The sequence below is a fragment of the Struthio camelus genome, chromosome 6 (genome assembly GCF_040807025.1).
Source record: "Struthio camelus isolate bStrCam1 chromosome 6, bStrCam1.hap1, whole genome shotgun sequence".
Lineage (NCBI taxonomy): Eukaryota > Metazoa > Chordata > Aves > Struthioniformes > Struthionidae > Struthio > Struthio camelus.
The window spans coordinates 13,565,749-13,589,251 of record NC_090947.1 but is presented as its reverse complement, the minus strand read 5'-3'; the positions used below and the strand labels follow the sequence as shown (position 1 = coordinate 13,589,251).

General features: G+C 39.2%; 1 long non-coding RNA gene across 7 annotated transcripts in view; it reads right to left on the bottom strand.

Moving 5' to 3' along the window:
• Positions 1 to 23,503, bottom strand: part of LOC104143411 (uncharacterized) — a 436,433-nt gene that overhangs the window by 234,269 nt on the left and 178,661 nt on the right. For all 7 annotated transcript variants that reach the window (XR_011141860.1, XR_011141861.1, XR_011141859.1 and 4 more), the window contains one exon: positions 20,981 to 21,058. This is a non-coding gene — a long non-coding RNA (uncharacterized lncRNA). The remainder of the gene's footprint in view (positions 1 to 20,980; positions 21,059 to 23,503) is intronic.

Sequence of the window (23,503 nt, the reverse complement as noted above, 5' to 3'; positions counted from 1 at the left end):
AGGACTGTGAGTAATTCTCATTATTTCCATCTTGTCAATGGGACATTGAACCGCAAAGATGAAAGAATTTGCATAAGGACTGTGTAGCAGAATAATTAACTGAAATGTATCTGAAGATGTTCCTCCTCCAAAACCTTAATATCTGTCTTTAGCGGGAAGAGACAATGTTATTTTCAGGATTACCAGAAAAATGGGATATCAAAGACCTGCCTTAAAAACAGCACCCTGAAGTGCTTGGGCTCATTTCTGACTCATTGTCTGAAATATTAGGTTTCTAAGTATTACCTGAAACCATTAACAAGTAAAATTAGGCTCTAAGATACATAAGTGATCATAGAAGTGGACTGTTTCGTATTATTGAGAGCATTGTCCGTTCTGAAAAAATTTTCTATTTGTAATCTCTGGTTGTAGCGTTGGGAAGAACGCCTTTTTTACAACTCACATAGCTGAGAATTTGCAGCTTTGACCCTCAGAACGGTATTCACAACAGTTCAGCATATCCTCAAACTCATTTCTGAGAAATGCTGTTTTTGGAACTATCCTGGAAGTTTCCCCTAGCAGATCAGGAGCTGCAATCCTGCCTGGTAGCAATACTACCCAGAAATATGTGGAATCACCTCTTCACTTACTTGACTCCTTGTTACTTCTAGGTACTGTGACTGTTGAATGCTACTCAGAGACTGTGAATATACCCAAAAAATCAATGCAGAAATACATACTTGTAGATTTGTATGTGTCTTGATCTTGACTTGATCGTCCTTTCCACGTTAAAAGTTATAGCTACATGTACAAATAGACTAGAGCTGGACAAGCAGCCCAGGTATAACTGTCAGGCCTCGCAGCAGAGATCCTGATTTACAGTTCTTGATTCCTCAGTACAAAAGCTCTGCTCCTCACACAGATCCTCAGTTTACAAAGTTTCAGAGCGACTTAAGTCTCTCTTTCTGTACAGGCTTTCATCAAATAAGTAAGAGGATAATGTATCATTAAGTATGATTCACTAAAGCTACTGTTTTCTTTATGTAAACTCTAGTATTCTGCTACTGAGTACTGATAAACAGCTATAATGTTCAAGATAGCCAATATCTTGTCTTTTTATTGGCTTTATTAGCCTACATCTAAATGGGTCTGAAAAAGTGGAGAAGTGATAGCTTTACTGGTTTCAGGAAGAACTGTCCCATACGAAGCACAACTTGACTGAGATGCACTCACTTTCATGGTCATCTGAAGAGAAGCAAATTGAATGTTAATGTAACTGATTGTAGTGTATGCTTCATTTAAGAAACAGGGACAGGTCTCAGCTGGGAGAATTTAATTAAGGCAGTCTTCCAGCAAGATAATTATATAACTTTTTTTCAACTGGATCCTCATAGTCCTTAAACTTCAGTTAATAATAGCACAATAATCAAAGATTATTGGTCAACAATCAAACATTTTCGGTCAACTAGAAACATGGTGAATCTGAGCAGTATCTTAAAGTACGGCATTTCTGAGCAGTGATGTTCTCAAGACTGCACCAGGACATCTGCCTCTTGAAATGAAGTTGACGATTAGATTCAGCACTTTTTTGAGCTCTACTGTACACCACACTTACACTTTACAATTTCACTACAGATTTTCCAGTTAGGAGAAAAAAGGAAAATTATATCTGTATGTACATTAACATAGTAATAATTAGCACTTTTTTGCACATTGGATACCTCAAGAAATTGGTTCCTAATTCATCAAGATAGTTTTGGGTAGGCATAACTACTCCAGTTTCCACAGATATATTTCTAATCTAATTTCACAGATGTGAACTAAGAAATAGCTCTTAAGAGAATAAATTTCATAATACCCTTGTGCACAAGATAGTTATTGTCAGAATTATTATCCCCTACGCCAGAGGAAGAACAGTAACAAGAGCGTGGATTAAAGCTTTCCTTTATCACACATGAAGATACACAAATTAGGAAGGGCTGGTTCTCTAATAAATAAACCACACTATTTGGTAGAGCCTGTGTTTGCTAGAGGCTACCAACTTTCAATCAACCATTTGATCATGAGCATTTCATTTAAACTAAAGAAATAATATCCTAGCTCCTTAGGGCAGAGATTGCTTTTCTCTATGGCTGGGCTGCAGACTGTGATAATAGTACAGACAACCACAATTTTTTTTTTTTTTTTAGTATAATCGTTAATTACAATTTGAGGAGAAAAAAAAAAAAGTACATCAGTCCTGTCATCTCCCAGTTCTCCTGGATTCCCTTTTCTCTGCAGCTTTCTTTTAATGGCATCTTCATCAATGATGAGCACAGCAGGCCTCACCCTGTGGAACTAACAGCTGCCTTCAACCTTTTATGGACATTATGGTCAGCAAAGACATTTGGCTTCTAAATAACCAAGGGCCACCTCATATTTAAGAGGGGAAAACAAAAGCAAGAGAGAGGTTAGATTATTGCATTAATATGAAATTGTTTGCAAAAGCACTGAAGTAACAGTAGAGCGTGGCCTCAGTTTCTCAGAACGAGCCCAGGATTCAACAGCTATTTTATGTGTCACTATGCAATGTTTCTTTGCAAACATACATTTGCCTTATCAAAAAGAATAGAAATCCTCACTCATTTCTGGAAAGTATATTATAAAATCTTATTTGACATGCATTGTTCCATAAGCTAGCAATGGCTGCTGCTTAAATTACCTAAAAAAGAGAGAAAAAAAAAAAATCAAGATGTGTGCGATACCTGTTAGCCTTAAATAAATAATGTTTCTGTTCTTAGGGACATATGGAGGCACTGAAGGAAAAAAAAAGATTTTATCTTCTAGACTTCCTCAGTTTTCCTTCCTTCCTGCCAAAATGAACTACAGCACATACTTTTCCTAAGAGGGGGCACTGGGTGTTTCTTAACAAACCTAACAGGTTTGGAACCCATTATCCTTCTTTTTCAATAGTGGATTATACTAGCTGTCACCAGCTGTCACTGACCTGGGAATATTTACCAGACATGTCAACAAAGTTTAAGGTGTTTCGAGAAGCCCTGGGAGACTCTAGGGGTTCTTTTACCACAAATCATGCCACATACAAAAGACTAGAAATATGGAAAATTGCCCTTCTTGTTATCTGAATTATAATATATATATAAAGTCCAACTTGACGTCATGGGATTCAGGGCTCTTCAAGCATGATTAAACACCAGTAGATTTAATGTTACTTTGAACCAAATTTTTTTAATAGTCTCTGTATTGGCATCTGCAATTTAATGGACATAATCACTAAGGAACACACAAAGGAAAAAAATGCACATATCTGACTCCCGGAGATTTGCAGGTAGATTTTCTAAATTCTGTGCTTTCCATCTCTCATTGGTTGTGTTTCTGCAAAATTTTCTTCCCCACTAACTGCAGCTACAAAATTGCAGGCAGAAAAATCAGAGATTAATGTGACCTTACCACAATAGACTTTAAATGGGGAGGATGTATTCTAAGTGCTACCTATTAATAATTTTGCAAGGGCAAACAATCATCATCAACACTTTGCCAAGGAACTGATTTAATAAGTATGCTATTAACATTAAAACAAACTGTGAGAACACTGTAAAAAATTATGAGGAGAAAACCTAAGCAGTCCTCACAGACATACCCAACTTGTAGAAAATTAACCCCCCCCCCCAAGAAAAAAAGCATAAAATATGCAATAGCAGTTAAAATAGTTTGCAAAATTCATTTTTACTGATGGTTAGTTTTACATTCCCAGTAAAATGTAACTGTCAATCAGGCAAACAATTTCTGCCACCCTCTCTCCCTGTAAAGAACAAATTATGTATTTCCTGAGGAGATTTTCCTCTCAGGTCAAAAGCAGAGGAGTGAGAGCTTGGGTAATACTACTTTCCAGAGACTCTCCAGTGCACAGAGAGTCTCATGAAAGGCAGAAGAGATTTTAAAATAATGCAAAAATACATTATGACAGCAAAAAACCTCAAAGTTGGTTAGAACCATGCTGTCACTGGTGGCTGTAAAAGTGATTTTGTTCTTGTAGGTGAAATAGGAGCATGCAAATTCTTATTCTTTAAACATAATTACCATCACTTTTTTTTGGTGTTTTTTTTTTTTTTTTTTTTTACAGTGGTCATTTTTTCTACTTATCTGTTTATTGACACCTGCATTAATGTAGGACCTCAGTACTTCACAATCACGAATGTATTTATCCTCACGACATTTCTCTGAGGTAATGCCGTACAACTGTCATGGTGAACCGATATCCAAGAGACTTCCCTAAGGTTCCTCTGATAATCCAGCCAAGCTAAAAACTGAACTTGTATCTCCTAAATCCCAGGCTCTTGCTCGACTTTCCCACTCTTTCTCTTTCCTAGCTCACTTGGCCTACTGTGACTCCTCCCCTTCCCATCATCCCACTTTGCCTCTTTAAAAATTGATCAACAAGGTGCCATAGAAGATGAAAAGAAGAATGAAGGGGCAAGATACAAAAGGGTTAGGCAGGGTAAAGAACAACATGGCTGCTTCCGCAAAATGGAATCACCACAATTCATTCAGAATTATTCCTAATATATCAATTTATTTAGATATAGGTATTTAAATATGAGGTATACTTTGATTAACTCTGATATGACTGTATGTTTACTATGAGTCAGCTATTTTGATTTAGATAATTTTCCCACCACATTTGTAGCTATGTGACCCATATTATCCATTGCAATCTTATTTTTTGAATTGCAAAACAACCCAGTGTACTTTGGCAACTTGTTCACATTGTCCTTGCTTCAAAGAAAGTTGTTCCACATTTTTCCATCTAGTCACAATCTGACTATGAATTCAATAAAGCAGCAGGATTGCTTGGATTTTGAAACCTGAGCGACCACCAAATATCACAGAAATCACAGAATCATAGAATAATTTAGGAAGAAAGGGACCTCTGGAGGTCACCTAGCCCAACCCCTCACTTAACACTATGCCAGGTAGATCAGTCATGACACCCAGAATAGAAAACAAACACATTAAAAAACCCTGAAGGAAGTAATAGATCAGTTTAAATTTATACAGAAAAGCCATATACTTCCTACATCCAATTATATATAACTGTCTATGTATTGCTCCTTATCTCAAGGAATGTGAAAGGTGATGCAGTGAGACTACTTAGGAGTCATAAATTTGGCTGCCCTTGCAGTATGTTCTCTCTCTTGACAGGAATTATTAGCTCAGTTTGTTGCCATCATGGCCTGGTCATGTAAGGCCAAACAGAGATACCCTAAATCCTACTTTTTTTTTCCCCCTAGGCACTTTGTCAAAGAAAAGCATATGAAAAATCTAATTAAAGATGTTTAATATACGATGAAAAAGTACACATTGGCTATCCCAAAGGCAAAGAGATATTCTCATCTTTTAAACAACTCACCATCCCACCTTCAGAAAGCTCTCACAAAAGTGTTTCTGCATAATACTTTCCCATTCCTACTTCAAATACAGCCTCACTGTTCCTAGCAAATCCTCTCCCACATAAACCAACTTCCCTCCGCTGTGGAAGCCTACTTGCCCCAGTCACTCTTTTTCGCTCGGAGCTCTGCAGTCTTCTTAAAAATCACTGTGATTGTCTTTAAGTGTGTCATTATAATAATAATACTGAAGCTAAAAAAACCTAAAAATTTTGTACAGTATGCTTTTTAAGCCTTTTGGGGTGACTAATACACTGGCTTCTACCCACAGAGAGTTTTGCTTGAAAATTACAGCTGAATTAAGCACACTCATTTCAGAAGCAATTTTAAGAAAATTGACATCAGGAATCACATCAAAAGTAACTCACAGGCTGTACCCTGAATTCTATTTGTCCTCACACAGAGTAGACAGGGTTTCTGAGACAATAGCAGCACAACTAGTTGTTTGATTTTTCACCTTCTTTTTAATCAGCTTTTCTAGTCAAACTGCCTTTTGGCCACCAATGCACTAAAGCATTATGCAAGAAAATTCTGCCCTCTGTTATTTCTAGAGGCATCATTGGTTCAATTCTTTTTCTACAATTTCTTTGTGGGAAATTCCTCTGTTCAGACTCCTTAGATCACTCTGTTTCTTACTTGGAATTGCAGAACCTGAGCGTGGGCTCTCCAAAGCGCTGAAAGGAAGGGGATAATAATCACTTCTCTCAATCTACTCACGCTCCTCTTGTTTGCATAGCCCAGGATGCTGTTGCCTTCTTGGCTGCTGGGACACGCTGTTGGCTCACAGGAGCTTGCTGTTTGCCAGGACCCCAGGTCTGTTTCAGCAGAGCTGCTCCCCAGCCTCTATCGTTGCAAGGGGCTCTTCCTTCCCAGGTGCAGGAGTTTGCGTTTGTTGCTGTTGAATTTTGTAAGGTTCCTGCTGTCCCACTCCTCCAGCCTGTCTAGGACCCTCTGAATCTTGCCCTCAAGCACATTGGTGAGTCCCTCCCGGTCTGGTGTCAAATGCAGACTTGACAGCAAAGCACTTTGTTGCCTCCTCCGGGTCATTGATAGAGATATTAAACAACACAGGTCCCTGTGGCATGCCCCTTGTTAATGTCCTCAGGTAAAGCATGACCCCACACACAACCTTCTGAGCTGACCGTTTAGCCAACTTTTTACCCGTTTAGTTGTCCACCCATCCAGACTGTAATGTCCTAACCTGGATACAAGAATACTGCAGGAGCAGGGTTGAAAGCCATGCTAAAGTTGACACCCACTGCTCTGCTGTCATCCACAGATCTAGGCATTTTATCGTAGAAGGTTAGTCCAGCACAATTCACTCTTTGTAAAGCCATGCTGACTGTTCCCAGTCACCTCCTTCTCCTTCCTGTGCCCAGAAACGTGCTCCAAGGTGACTCACTCCATGATTTTCCCAGGGACTGAAATGAGGCAGACTGCCTTGTGGTTTCCCAGATCATCCTTTTGACTGTTTTTGAAGGTGGGTGCAGTATTTGCCTTCCTCCAGTCATTAGAGACCTCCTCTGATCTCCAGACCTTTCAAAGAAGTTGGAGAGCAACAATGACATCAACCAGCACTCTTAACCCCCTTTGAGTGCAGTCCATTGGGTCACATGGACTTGTACAGGTGCTCTCCTGACACCATCCTTGTCCACTGCTACTTTATCTCTTCAAACAGAGCCTTTAAGCACAGAGACCTCTTCAAACCCTTCCCTTTCCACAGCATCACTTGGTTCTGTTATCATGCTTTAATTATTTCAACATTCTATATATTAGCATTCTCCATATTAGTCTTCTATTTGCTGCCAATAATTAGGGTAATTTTTTTTCCTTAAAACCTATACTATATTGTTATTGTACTATATTTTTATTGTACTATATTGTTATTTAAGAATACAAAGAACAGGCAATGGAATCCACCAAAAGGAGAATGTTATACTCCTTATGTTAACCAGGATTTAGCAAGGGTTTTGTCCTTATTCGGTATTTTTTACTCTATTCTCCATCATTAGAAGTCCTTCAAAATTTTTTCTTATCATTTTGAGTATGTTAAGGTATTTCTTAACAAAGTATAGGTGTTATTGTATTAGTGACTTAAAAGTAATAAAAACATTCATACCTTTTATTACCTGTCCTGGCCAATCACACTTGGTATAAAATTTACATTATTAGGCATATTAGGCACTAGTAACTGGATCAATCTGCATATTTACATCTATAATACATAAATTTATGTTTAATTCATCATTTTTATTTAATAATAAATATTAAAATAATACTTTAAAAATACAAACATGCAATCATATAACAGAATAAATAAAATTACATTATATTTGTAATTATAACATAGAAGAATATAGATGAAATATATATTATAAAATAAAAGTAAATAATTTATAAATTCATTACTGTGCATTGTTTGTATTTATTTATGCATTTGTATTTATCTATTTATATATCTATGGATAGATATTTCTAAGTATATTCTTCCCAATCTGAATTGAAACACTTACGTTCCAATCTAAGCAGCAAATGCACAATTTTAAATAAAAGGGGGGGGGGAAGTGACTAAAAATTTTTTCACAAAAATTTGAAAATGTCATGTATAGTACAGTAACTAAATGAATGCAAATACATTAAGAATGACACAAAATATTGCTGGTTTGATTTTGGGATTGCTTAACTAAGAGCAAAAGCCTGTTCAGCAATTAATGATATGGGTATATGCCATATTTAATCTTGCAAATCTTCTTTCTGGGGGGACATAATCTTCCAATCATTCTGCACTTTATGTTCCTAGTGAAGGCACAGGGATTTTTGTCTGAGTTTGAGCCACAGCCGGATGCTTAGGGTTTATTTGTGTGCCATCTCCTTTCCTGCGGCTAACGGCTGCAATTACTTCCAGCTCTGGTCAATAGAGCTCTGCAAGTGTCTCCGTACTGTAACAAGGCCTCAGCGCTCAAAAACTGGTATCTTTGAATCCTTGCCTTGTGCAGGTCACCTCCGCAACACAGCTCAGAGATAACGACGAGTTTAACCGTTATGTGCTATACATCAGAGAAATACGCTGCTCTAGGAAGCAGGTCCTTACTTGAATCCAAGTTTATATACTGTAAAATTAAAGCAGATAAGCTAAAACTGTTTATGTGTTCCAATGAGCAGTGTCCCTGAAGTGCTGAAGATTGAATTATTTCAATATTTGAGCACCACATTCTCTTTCTGAATTATTAGAGAATTAACCTCCCCAATGCTGAAATATTTTTAACCCTTTCCAATGCACTGGGGGTACATTAGAGTTGGTCTGCAGTACTTTTAAGGTCGTATTATCATGGATATCTATATTTAGTTCCTATCAAAAGAGAAAAGCTCATGAAAGGGTTTCTAATTAAGTTGGAAATCTATTAGAAATTCCAAGTAAATGCTTGATTAGGCATTGTGTTCCTTTGTCTTTATTACTCACAAAGACGACCAATATTCTGTCTGGAGCACTTTAGTCCCAGGAGGAATGTCCTCACCACTCTTGCTTGTATCAGCACATGACACATATTGGAAAGGTATTGTTGAGGATAAAATTAAATACTAGGGCTGTAAAAAGGTTTTAGCGCTTGCTAATGAGTACATTTATTTTTTGCAGTGACAGCAGATTAGGACTAGTGTGTTTAAATAACGTTAGAACATCCATAATTTTTATAGACTTTGAATAGCAAAGACATCAGGCACAAAAAAAAAAAAAAAGAACATTACAGAGAATGACTTGCAGGCTGTTCTTTTACAAGTCATCTGTCACAGGTTTATTTCAAGGTTGTGCCATCGATCAAAACTTGTAAGACTTGCTTGAATTAGTAGTTATGGGGCTATGGGTAGGTATAGAAGGGCCTGTACAGTCTGCTGGTAAAGACAAAGAGCTTTCCACTGACTGTAGATATTGGATCATACTCTAATGCCCTGTTCAGAAATATCTCAAGCTCCCTCAGTCCTTCAGGAACATTTGCACCTATTCTGAACATGTGCTTACTTGCAGCATAAGCACATAAACATTTAGCTAGCTTGCCTTTCTTTTCCACCGAGTCTCACCAGGGTTAAGATGTAAGAAAATTGCTTCCTGAAGGAGTGCAAGCACAGGGAATACAAATAAACATTTGTGTTTTAAATATCTGTAAGCAGAAAAATTTTTGCTGAATATTTTTCTATTTTGTTGCAACCACTCTCCCTTAACCACTGCATGTATTTGTGGAATCAAAATTGAACTACTTACAAAAACATGTACTGTTTCTGAATACAAGTATGTTTTTTTTTCCTGAAAAACTGAAACGTTTACAAAGTCTGAATGGAGCTGTATGAATCAAATGCAACTTTTCCCACTTGCTAATATGCCAATAACAGTTTCAGTAGATCTGGAGATAATTATTAGATTAGGAGGGATAGATGCTGGGAGTGGAGGTACCTGAGAAGCAGCTGCTAATGAGGTGAAAGGCCTTTTACTGATTCTTAAATAAGAGATTTCATAATACAAAATAGGAAAAACCTTGAAGCCAGTACATTGACTTGATTTTTCCTGACTCCACCCTGAGGGAGGAAGAAAATTATTCTCTCCTACAAGAATAATGAGAAAAGGAGAACATTAGTATCTCTCTTCTGAGAGTTCTCACGGAAGATTTTCCTTTACACAGCGCATCTTCATAAACGAACAAATCACAGAAATCCGGATAAAGATAGGATCATACTCTTTTTCCACTTCACTTTCATCGTCCAGCAAAGCTAGTGAAGTTAGAAACCACATTTCCAAGTGTCTTTCCTCCTCTTTTGTCCTTTTTCAGATGGGTTTTTCCATTGATGGACCAACTAAGGTCTGCCTCTAGCTAAGAAACTCTTGAAAACTCAGGCTAAAATTAAAGTGCACAAGATGATGAGATGATCATAGTTTCAGCAATTCAGAGCAGGAATACAGGTAAACGTTTAGGGCCTTCTGAAGAAACCACTGAGTAGGGAATCGGGCTTGAGCCTTGATCTGCCAGGGTAAATTCTACTCTCAAATTTGTCTGAAAACATATAAATAAAATTCTCCCTGCTGGTGCTCCTCCCCATATAGCCTTTCTACATGGACTTCTGCATAGAAAAGAAATGATTAGGTCTAGGCACTTATAAATAACTAGTTTCTTCTTGTGGGAGTTAAATGGAAATAAAAGTTGAATGCCTTCACATTTTCTAAATGGTGTTGCGCCCTTGCTGGAAGCCACCAAAATTCAATTTGTTAGAAACCTACTGGAAAAGCTGAACATTAGGAGGCTATCAGGTTGCCACATAACTCTGGAAATTACATGCCTGAGTTGGACATTCACTCACAAAGGTACAATGATGTCATTTCTACCTCTACTACTTTGGCTGTAGCAGTTCCTGTAATACCAGAACATATCCAGTGAATGACAGACGTTTAGTACTGAAAGAATAAACGCTGTGCAAATACCTGAAATTTCAGAAAAATCTGAAGTTTGCAATTTCTATTTGGCCAGCTTTTGTAAATAATGTGCAGGTATGTACATATTTCTCCAAGAAAGGCGTTCACATGGCAGCTAACATTCTGCATATTAAATACATAAACATGTTTTATGTACAGAAAAAGCAGAGCGCTCACCAAATAAAACGCCTATATATCCACAGCACAAAATTACTTTACTCCCTCAGACAGCATTTTACAGAAACAACACATCTGCTTCTTTAAGAAAAAGAAATTTAAAACCCCCCTGCAAGACACAAAACTTGAAAGCGGTGATGCAGCAAAAGGGATAGTATTCAAATTTATACCAGATGTTTCACTATTAATTAATGCCACTACGAAAAAACTCCTGGAACAGCATAATGCGATACTTATTTACCATTTCCTTTCTTAAGAAAACATACACACACCCCTCAAGTAATTTCCAAGTCTTTGTGACATATGCAAACTTTAGACTGCTAGGATTAGGTTCTTTAACCAAATCTCCCCAAACCCTGTGTGCAGCAGCATATGGATCATAATTAGTTTATACGATCATTTCGCTTCCAGAAGCCTGCCTCTATTTTATTATGCAAATAAAGTCTTGGTAAAAGATTTTCAAACCTTGCTTGCTGCAAAGGAAATAAAGAACTATTTCACTAAACCATACAAAAAAAAAGTGATTCTACTACACTACTTTGCATGGCCAAGTAAGTAAATGATCACATACTTTGAACTTTGCCTGGAAACTTACCACAAAGATTGTTACAGCAGTGTAGTTCTTAACGAGGAAGCGGCTAAACGGTCACTAAATCTTGTCAATTTGCACACCCTTAATGCTCCACATTTGTACAATTTAATTTTATAGACCCTTTTTCTCCCTTAAGAGTCCTTGAAATCAGTCTTACAAACTATATAAAGTACCACGATCTTGTTATGAGCTAAAATTGCAAGTCAAAAAAATTAACCTGAAATTCTGAAAGCAAATCCTTAAAAGTACTTGCATCCAGCATGTTCATTTTCCACAAACTTTGGAGTGAGGGTTTTCCCCCTTGGGAATTCAAGCAAGTAAAGGAACTCTTAAGAAGTAACATTCAAGTAATTGCCTCACAGGTGGTATAGTTCAGATAATATCCCAGGTGATATATTTTAGATGTGATTGCACTTGACAGGAATCGATTGTCCAAATTCCTGCTCGCAAATAAGAAGAAATTAAATGAGACAAGGCAGAATCTGATCACCTTTGATAATAAAATCAGATATGCCACGTAGACAGAGTTTCTTTTAGTAAGGGGAAAATACATGGCCTTCCTCATCCTCAACATGAAACGCAATTCAATTTAAGAGAACTGGGTGTTAACAGGCTTTTTTTTCTCGGCTGCCCTGCAGCAGAGTCCTCAGGTTGCCTCCTCTGATGGCACATCCACACGGACTAAGAGATACCAGGTCCTAGGAGCACTGCTGCCCAGCTGCGGCACCCACTTCTTTAACTTTTAAGCTCAGGAATCCATAGCTAGCTCAGCTGACGAACACTTACCCCGAGCACGTGCAGGCAAAGGCAGAGCTTTGCCAACACAGTATTCATGGCTATTAGGGTACAGGTACTACGGACACCAAAACACTTTGGGGTCTCTTTTGCAGGGATGTCTACTACACTCATCAGTGAAAAATTCGTAAGCAAAAATTGGCAAAATGCACGTAAGTTTGTCAACTTCGGAAAAACAATAAATTAACATTTGTAGTATCCTGCAAGTGATTATTTATGCTGATTCACAACAGTGGAAACTAGGGTTGATAAATTTAGTAACCGTTGTTATTCCCAATATTGATATGGAAAATTCAGTTTTGAGAGTAAAATCACAGTTAGTATAAATTCAAAAGTGAAATATATTCAAGATAATACTATTGCTTTTTGGAATTTAGGTACAATAAATGCCACACAAATTGAACACTCTTTCCCTTTTTTTCCGCCCAGCAATTGAATTAAACAAGCAGAATATATCTTTATAATGAATGCAGCAACTAGGTAGAAATGAAAGGAAGAACTGTGTTAATGCTTCATCACTGTTCCATAAACTACATTTTGTTCTAATGATGTAAATACTACTTTTATTGTGAAAAAAATCTTTTAAATACCAATTTAAATTACCAATTTTGTCGTGGAAAGACTGCCAAGGCTTGTCCATGCATCAGACTACTACCCTCTGCTGATCTTCCATGTGGGTGCTAATGACACGAAAGGCAAACTGGAAACCATCAAACGGGACTTCAGAGCTCTGGGAATGGTGGTGAAGGGTCTGGGAGCCCAGGTCGTTTTCTCCTCAATCTTGCCTGTGAGGGGAAAGGACAGGAGGAGGAGTAGACGAATTTTCCAAGTTAACAGCTGGCTGCGCCGCTGGTGTTGGCAACAGGGCTTTGGTTTCTATGACCATGGGACCCTGTTTGAAGATCAACAGCTGATGGGGAGAGACGGGATCCACCTTACCAAGCGGGGCACGCGCGTCTTTGCCAACAGATTGGCCAGCCTGGTAAGGAGGGCTTTAAACTAGGCAAGATGGGGGAAGGGGAGTGGTATAGTGGCAGGGGAGTCAGTAAAACACCGTTCAAGTCAGGATGCCTCCAGCGGGTGCATACAACCAGGGGAGACAGCATGCAACATGGCTATGGAGGATCCTCTTGCACCTCTTCTGGGAAGCCTGTGTGCTTGACTGGCTCTCTCAAATGCCTGTATACCAATGCACGCAGCATGGGGAATAAGCAGGAAGAGTTAGAGATCTGTGTGCGGTCGCAGGGCCATGATCTCATTGCAGTGACAGAGACATGGTGGGATAGTTCACATGACTGGGATGCTGTCATGGATGGCTATGTGCTTTTTAGGAAAGACAGGCCAGGAAGGCGAGGTGGTGGAGTTGCTCTTTATGTGAGGGAGCAACTAGAATGTATGGAGCTCTGCCTCGGGGTGGATGAAGAGCAAGTTGAGAGCCTATGGGTAAGGATTAAAGGGCAGGGTAACATGGGTGACACTGTTGTGGGGGTTTACTACAGGCCACCTGATCAGGAGGAAGTCGTCGATGAGGCCTTCTACAGACAGCTGGAAGAAGCCTCACGATCACAGGCCCTGGTTCTCATGGGAGACTTCAACCACCCTGACATCTGTTGGGAAGACAGCACAGCTAGGCACAAACAGTCAAAGAGGTTCCTGCAGAGCATTGATGATAATTTCTTGACCCAGGTGGTGGAGACGCCAACGAGGAGAGGTGCAATGCTAGACCTTGTACTAACGAACAAAGAAGGTCTAGTTGGAGATGTGAAGGTTGGGGGCAGCCTTGGCTGCAGTGACCATGAGATGGTGGAGTTCAGGATCCTGCGAGGAGGGAGCAGGGCAATGAGTAGGATTGCAACGCTGGACTTCAGGAGAGCTGACTTTGGCCTCTTCAGGGACCTACTTAGGGGAATCTCCTGGGGTAGGGCCCTAGAAGGAAGAGGGGTCCAAGAAAGCTGGTTAATATTCAAGCGTCACTTCCTCCAGGCTCAGGATCAGTGCATCCCTCTGAGGAAGAAGTTCAGCAAAGCAGGCAGGAGACCTGCATGGATGAGCAAGGAACTCCTGGCCAAACTCCAGCAGAAGAAGGAAGTGTACAGAATGTGGAAAAGGGGACAGGCCACTTGGGAGGAATACAGGGACGTTGTCAGAGCGTGCAGGGATGCAACAAGGAAGGCTAAGGCCCAGTTGGAATTAAATCTGGCAAGGGATGTCAAGGACAACAAGAAGGCCTTCTTCAAATACATCAATAGCAAAAGGAAGACTAGGGAAAACGTGGGCCCGCTGCTGAAAGGGGCGGGTGCCCTGGTGACAAAGGATACAGAGAAGGCAGAGTTATTGAATGCCTTCTTTGCTTCTGTCTTCACTGCTAAGGCCAGTCCTGAGGAATTCCAGACCTTGGAGACAAGAGAGGAAGGCTGGAGAAAGGAAGACTCTCCCTTGGTTGAGGAGGATCGGGTTAGAGATCTTTTGTCCAAACTTGACATCCACAAATCCATGGGCCCCGATGGGATGCACCCACGAGTGCTGAGGGAGCTGGCGGATGTTATCGCTAGGCCTCTCTCCATCATCTTTGAAAGGTCCTGGAGATCAGGAGAGGTGCCTGAGGACTGGAAGAAAGCCAATGTCACGCCAGTCTTCAAAAAGGGCAAGAAGGAGGAGCCAGGAAACTACAGGCCTGTCAGCCTCACCTCCATCCCGGGAAAGGTGATGGAACAGCTCATCCTGGAGGTCATCACTAAGCATCTGGAGGACAAGAAGGTGATCAGGAGTAGTCAGCATGGATTCACCAAAGGGAAATCATGCTTGACCAATCTGATAGCCTTCTATGACAGAATGACTGGCTGGGTAGATGAGGGCAGAGCAGTGGATGTTGTCTTTCTGGACTTCAGCAAGGCTTTTGACACTGTCTCCCATCACATCCTCCTAGGTAAGCTCAGGAAGTGTGGGCTAAATGAGTGGACGGTGAGGTGGCTTGAGAACTGGCTGGATGGCCGAGCTCAGAGGGTTGTGGTGAATGGCGCAGAGTCAAGTTGGAGGCCTGTGGCTAGTGGTGTCCCCCAGGGGTCAGTCCTGGGCCCAGTCTTGTTCAATATATTCATCAATGACCTGGAGGAAGGGACAGAGTGCACCCTCAGCAAGTTTGCTGATGATACTAAACTGGGGGGAGTGGCTGACACACCAGAAGACTGTGCTGCCCTTCAGAGGGACCTGGACAGGCTGGAGAGGTGGGCGGAGAGGAACCTCCTGAAGTTCAACAAAGGCAAGTGCAAGGTCCTGCACCTAGGCAGGAATAATCCCATGCACCAGTACAGGCTGGGGACTGACCTGTTGGAAAGTAGCTCTGCCGAGAAGGACCTGGGAGTGCTGGTGGACAACAAGTTAAACATGAGCCAGCAGTGTGCCCTTGTGGCCAAGAAGGCCAATGGGATCCTAGGGTGCATTAGGCAGAGTGTTGCCAGCAGGTCGAGGGAGGTGATCCTGCCCCTCTATTCAGCCCTGGTGAGGCCTCACCTGGAGTACTGTGTCCAGTTCTGGGCTCCCCAGTACAAGAGAGACATGGCACTCCTGGAGAGAGTCCAGCGGAGGGCTACCAAGATGATTAGAGGGCTGGAGCATCTCTCCTATGAAGAAAGACTGCAAGAGCTGGGCCTGTTCAGCCTGGAGAAGAGAAGATTGAGAGGGGATCTCATCAACGTGTACAAGTATCTGAAGGGGGAGTGTCAAGAGGATGAGGCCAGCCTCTTCTCCGTGGTGCCCAGCAACAGGACAAGAGGCAATGGGCAGAAACTGAACCACAGGAAGTTCCATCTGAACCTGAGAAAAAACTTCTTCACTGTGAGGGTGACAGAGCATTGGAACAGGTTGCCCAGAGGGGTGGTGGAGTCTCCTTCGCTGGAGATATTCAAAACCCGTCTGGATGTGATCCTGGGCAATATGCTCTAGGTGACCCTGCTTGAGCAGGGAGGTTGGACGAGATGATCTCCAGAGGTCCCTTCCAACCTAAACGATTCTGTGATTCTGTGATTCTGTGCTCAAAAAAGGTAAGAGAGGAAAAAGAAATTGCTTTCGTTTTGGACAATAACTATGGGAGGCTAAGCATGCCAGCTTAATCAGTTTAGCAGTTTTGAATTTGCTCTGTTAATTTCATTAAAAATACATATTTTCAACTATTTTTCAATTTATTTATAGGACAAAAAGAGAAAAGGAATATTTTCAGTGCATTAAGGTTGCTTTGTTAGGTAAAGTGGGAAAAAATGGATTCTCCCATCCTTCTGAAGATGAATGTATAAACACACGCTGATAAGATAAAGAAATACAGGGAGGGACAAATAAAAAAGCGCTTTACCTAACAGGTTCCATCAAGACCCCAGGACGTACACCCCCACAATGACCCACTAATGTGTAGTAAATCTGTCATGGGATTTCATGCATTTCTGGTGACAAATTCCTGCTCATGACACTATCTCCAAAGATAACAGCAGGAAACATGATCTCGGGCCTTGAATATGGAGAGGAAGCTTTGGGTATGCAGTGTTGTGTGTTTCCATCATTTGGAAGGAAACGAGTTATTACGGAGGCATCACTGTAAGCGTTAAGACCAGATCATTGTTGATCATTTATGAAGAAGAATATTCAGGTAAAAGGACAGCATATATAGAAAGAAAATTCCTGTTTTTGCACCCCTTTCATAAAAAATACATCATATTTGGCAAACATGTTACTGTAATCGCAAGCAAGGGCTAATTTTAATTCACCTTCTCCTTACTGGTAATTGTTCATAACTTCCTCCACGGTCATTTTCCCCAGTTTGCAAGGGGAAGGGTAGCTGACCGCACAACCGGTTCGGAACAGCCAGAGAGGCTGATAATGCCACTAGGTCCTGAAACAAGCTTTCAAGTAAAGCCATCAGAAGTGACGTGCTACATCTGTTCTTATTTTGTCTTTATTATTCTAGGCGAAGATTCTCTAATCACGTCAGTATTTTCAAAACTGCCAATTATTTAAAACGTGATAAATTAAGATTCTTATTGTAACTGTAAATACAGTACAGAGAATAATATTAGATGTTTGTTGATAATTAATAAAATGGAGACCAAGGAAATCATTTGAGTGTAGAAGAGATTACCGAGTAGTTCATAAATCATAATAGATGCTGTGGAAAACTTCATGACATTCTGTGTGGAATGTAAATCAATATTTAGCAATTGCTGTGACTTTCTCCCTTTAACCCAATACTTCCCAAAAGGAAAAGACAGCCTTTGTCTCGTGGATATGGGGAATGAAATTAATACCTTTTTTGAAGCCACTATTTCACAGACATAAATGGTGACTTAGGTTTGAGTCTTTTTATTCCCCCTTTTTTTTGGCTGGTCTTCCTTTCAGCATCTAATGCTCGCTTACTAACAATCCACAATAGCACATTAACATAGACTCTGGCACTAACATCTCAACCAGCTAATACTGAGAAAAGGGTTGCTTTAAAAATTACTGCAATTAAAATGAAATGTGCAATAAAAGGACAACATCTATAAGGAACTGAGAGGCTAACTGTTATAACTGATTATTGTATTTTACTGGAGTACCCCGGAAAATGTATCTGTCGGCATACACATAAACAGTTGTGTTGCTGGTAGATGCCAACCAAAAATTTACATGATTGATCTTGGATTTTATTGGATCAATACAGTTTGTCTTTGTTATGTGCTGCAAGCAATTCTCCGTGTTGAGCTATGTTTTTGGAGCTCTTAAAATTGGCAGAGAATATGTCTTGGGAAAAGCAAAGAAAGGGACAAATGGTAAAAATATATACACACACATACATTTACACATACAAGAGTGATTCACACTGCCTACATTTGTCAGGATCAAACATCTTCTTGAAAACATGTCTGATTGAAAACAGAGCATCTTTCCACATTTTCTAAACTATACTATATGCTACCGCGCAGCTGATACGAGTTTAAAACCCAAGAAGAAAATAACATTGCCTCCTGATATTAACATTTGAACTCATGGCTGTGATGAGCAGCTTTGGATACAGAAATACTGCTCATTGAAGTAAAGGTAAATATATTCTATACTCAATAGAAATTTAAGAAATAGTTAATATAAGCCACAAGGTTCTTCTGTCCGTTATCTAAAACTCAAATTAATCCTGAAGCATGAATTTCTGAAGTCTGGAACAGACTGACTTTTCTACAAAGCAGTATTTTTCATTTGTGCTTTCTTGACCTCAAAACCTCCACAACCATCCAGGGCAGTCCTCCTGTGCTAGGATTCAGCACGTTTTCTCACAGTATTGCTAACCTAGCAGAAAATATCACATTCTGCAACCAAAGAAAACTTCCATTTCTGAGAAAGCCGAAGGTTCAAAGATTTACAGATTTTACACAAATGATCTGTGATCTGTAAACGACTTGCACCTTCAGCCAGGATGGACTTAATTTGAACAAATGATAGAAGGTGACTCAACATTAGGACACCAGGATCTATTGCACCGCACCTGTTTTCTAACATTTTTCATTCCATCCTATTTATTTGACTGCATCTCCAGTTTAAGAGTTCTCTGATCTTTCTTCACAAAGAAGGGCAGCATGAGCCTAACTTGAAAACCTAGAAGGAGCAGGAAGGCAAAGCCAAGCTCTCTATATCTGGCTGTAGCAAAACAAGTCTTGTATGAGATATGTGGCTCTGTTCATGCCTGCTTGTCACTGGCTCTTTAACACCACACTTTCTCATATGCACAGCTCTTTTCTTGCACCCACCTATGCTTTAAACCTGATCTTCTGAGAAATTGCTAAATTGGAGAAACATGGAAGGCTTAACACAGCTGTTTTTTCTCTTGGAGTTTCCTGCTCACTTCTGCAGATTCAAGTAGTTAGACTGCAAATCTCACATATTAATTCAACAACGTATCTTAGAAGGTAATTAAAGATATCTACATTTTAAGAGCACCTTTTTAATAAGTCAAATGTGCCTGTCACTTTGTGCAAAGATGTGCAAAGATGTTTTCTTAATGCTAAATCTGACTCACTCCCTCTTGATAAGCAGGCAACACAGTGAGTATTTGTGATAGGCATATGCTATATACACCCCCCCCCCCGCAGAGATTTCAGCCCCCTTTCAATATGTTGAAAAGGACAGCTCATCCCTTCTTTTCCCCACATCCCTCCAAGTTATATTTGCAGCTCCTTCCCAAACTAGGAAAAAATATACAAACTTTCAATCTGGGGCAAAGACCAAGCTGCCATGCAATGCTAAAATAGAGCTCCAATTCAGAAATCAAAAGGCCTAGGGGGTGGCATTATATTTTATGAATAGTATTGTGTTGTAGAAGACACTGACGACATTTTATTTATGTATTCAAAAATAAAGCAAAGCAGCAATAAATTCTTGGCTGCCTGGTCAATGATGCTTTTAAGCAGGGCATAAAATTGTCTAGTTTTCTGATTGCTTTTCACCTAATTTCATTTCAAAAAATATTTTATACCTTCACATTGCTTATTAGATTTATCTTTCAATTAACATATTTTAAACTTGTTTTGTCTCTTCTCTTAATCAGTTTTATCTCAACTTCTTTTCCGATGCCTTTTACTTAGTCACTTCTGATTTATAGAGATCTATGTGAAAGAAGAATCACACTTCTAAAGAACATGAGCACTATGTGAATTTTGCTGCAATGATCAGCAAGAAGACAGGCACATATATCTGAAAAAGCAAATGATCTAGCACCAGAATAAAAGCAAAAGTCCACGTTTTTCTTCCTATTTCCTGTTCAGCCCCACCTTGGAAAAAATGACAGCAGTCACTTCCTCTGGTGTAAGCAAACAGACAGCTGAGCACATCTTTATTTAGTCCTTATTTCATCTGAGACTGTTATTTGGGGTGCACCTCATTTCTTGTTATAAAAAACAACTTTTGATCTTAAGGTGGCCATTTAGTTTATAAAATGCCTCTTAAGAAAGGAAGAAGCTTCATTGTAGCTGTTGAAGCTGCTTAACAGTAATGTTTGCACACAATTTTAGAGAATCACCATCCTTTCTCATTTCAACCACTGATTATTTGAATGACCAATGAAATTGAATGTAGAGGTGATTCAGGACATTGAGAATGTGTTACGAACCTTTTAGCCTCTGGGATACTGCTATGAAGTCAAAGAAAGTGATAGTCACCAAAAGCTACTACTATCGGCCTATTATTTAATTAAGTCAGAAATCTCAATCTTCTTATCTACACTTAAACTTAAAATAATAATTTTCTCCCCTGTTGACAGCTTCCTACTGAGGAGGCCAGAATTTTGTGAGAAGGGGCAGAAATCCTGCTCATTACTGGGGCAGCGGGTTTGGGCTTGCCTTTGGCCATGCTGCGCTTGTTTGGTCGGCAGAGAGCTTCTCCAGTCCTCACGGCTGCCAGAGCTGTTAACTTTAAGTGATATCTCTAGGAGCCAGTGGCTTAATTAACTTTACTGATGAGAACCCCCAAGCGCAGGATGTGGAAATGAAATAGAGGAATTTACAATTACAGCATGCAGCTTACCTGTTGGGGTAGTTGTAGGATTATTAGGTTTTAGAGGAGTTTACTGGGTATGCATACTGGCTGAGTTGCTTCGCACAGCTGTTAAAAAACAAAAAAGGAAGAAAAATAATAGTTTCAGAAAACACTCTTCTAATAAACAAGGCACACAGATAACCAGTGTCTGAGATCAAGGGTGGTGCTCATCACAGAGATGCCCATGAGGCTCAGGCCAAGCCAGGACTCATTCCACTGATGAAGAAAAGCCCCAAGCAGCAGAGGATGAACTTGGTGTAGCCCCACCCCATCTATCGGTTTGGCCTCTTGCTTTCTTTTTTAATTTTCTTTCCTATATTACTTTTTTTTTTTTTTTTTTTGTCAGCAATGCTCCAATGACCAGTTGCTTGGTCACCTTATTAGCCACCAGCTGCACGTTCTGAAAAGGAAGACTTTCAACTACCAAACTAGACCCAAAAGCAAGATCGATATAAAAATTAAGTGGATCTGGACCTGGCGCAAGAATGGGCACATCTAGGGACAGGAATTCACCTGAGGAAAGATAAGGGTGAAAGGGCAAAGGTATCATCAGAAAAGAGGACGACTAGTCTTAAAATTTTTATATCTTCTCTGAAAAATATTTTAATGATTTAAAGTGCTTCCTCCAGAACAGATGTTAGGATGAAGATAGCTCTGAAATGATAGAGTCAATAAATAAATGATAAAATGCTTCTCGCTTGCGGCAGAGTGATCTGAAATAATAACAGAAAGATATCTACTTTAGTCTGAGTTTTGCTTATGTCATTAAAATTTAAACCTGATTAAACTGAGCCAGTCTGATTTTATAACCTGTCAGTATGACAAAGGGACTTTGACACATTTTTCTTCAAACACATTATGGAGATTTACATTTTGCACCTTACAATTATATCTGTATTAAAATGACTGAGCACATCAAACATGAAAAAAGTGATTCATAATAATGGCAGTAAAAGCAATAAAGAGTTAAGGACACTATGAAAGAAATGAAGCAGAAAGGCAAAGAGGCTTTGTATAAAGTAGCTTAGACGGGAAAGAAATATCTCTTTGCTCTTGCCTCTTTATTGTTAGCCTAAATAATAAGATGTAAATGGAGGAGCTTTCTGCTTAAAGAATCAATACTGGAATAAAAAAGCCATGTAGAAATAGTTTTCAAGCCTCTGGTTTCATTTTACGCTAAACATACTGCATCCTGGGGTAGATATACATTCAGATTTGAACTCCATCTACATTCATAATTTCTTCTGTGGGCATAGTTTTCTTATGGGACTTTGATCTCAGAGTCAACAGTGTAAGCAGAAGTGGAAGGGAAAATCTTTTTCTCTCCTGTAACTGTTTCTGTGTTACTAAGACATTTTCCAAACCAAACAAGAAGGGAGAAAAAAAGGATGAAATCACGCGACAAAACAATGAACTGAAACTAAATAGAAATAAAGTAGAAAGCTCAATTGAAACAGGTGGCAGTTAATAATTACGATCTTTTATGGATTGTATTTTACTATAGTTAACTGCTGAGTAAAATGTTATTTTTAACATCAGAATATCACATTTCTAAATTTAATCTTTAATTTAAAATATCAAAGATTAAATGTTTTCAGACATTGGAAAAACAGATGCTAAGTTTAAAAATCTCTCAAAACGGAGCATTTTTCATTGTTTTGCATAATTATCATTTTGCAATAAAAACGTTTTGTGTGGGGAGTTCTTTTTAATAAATTAGAAAAATCTTCCTTTTTCAATGGAGAATCATTGGTTTGTAAAACCAAACAGAATAGAATGAATAGAGAAAAACCTGAAAAAGAAGGTGGGTTTGTCTGTAGACAATACTACTATGCAGTCGAATAATTTTAAAAGCATAGATTTGGTTCCCATGTGGTGGAAATCAGCACAAGTGATTGAAATTAGTAGAGCTACAGCAACTTATACCAGTTGCAAATCCATCTGCCTATGTTTAATCTTTAACATTAGCCAACAACTAATACTATTAGATTTTGCTTATTAAAACGTGTAATACTAATACATCTTTAAACTTTGGCTTTGTCATTGGAGCAACCCTGTAAGCTCCAACATAAATGTTTATACTTCCTTGTGGTCGCCTCAAGCTTCTCCTAAAACAATTGTACATTTATTAAAAGGCAAAAACGAAGCCAACATTGCTGGAAGTTAAATAAAATGATAATTAGGTATTTCTTAATAATATTTGCATGGCATTTAAAATCTAAAGCTAAGGTTTTATGATTTGCTTTTTTATAAATTCAATATTTGAAGATAACTAACAGGATACAATCTAAAGATAAGTGCATTGGTCAGGAAAGCATAGAGACAGGGCATTCTAAAGAAAGAGATGTTTCATAAAACGCAACACAGTGAAGGGAGCTATAAATAAGAAAATAAAGCTATAGTCTGCAGTTAAAATTCTTGCTGCTTGCAGTACCTCATTTGGTTCCTAAGTGTCTGTTGCTGGGCTAGGGTTTCTAAAATTATCAATGCAATAGCCTACATAAGAACCAA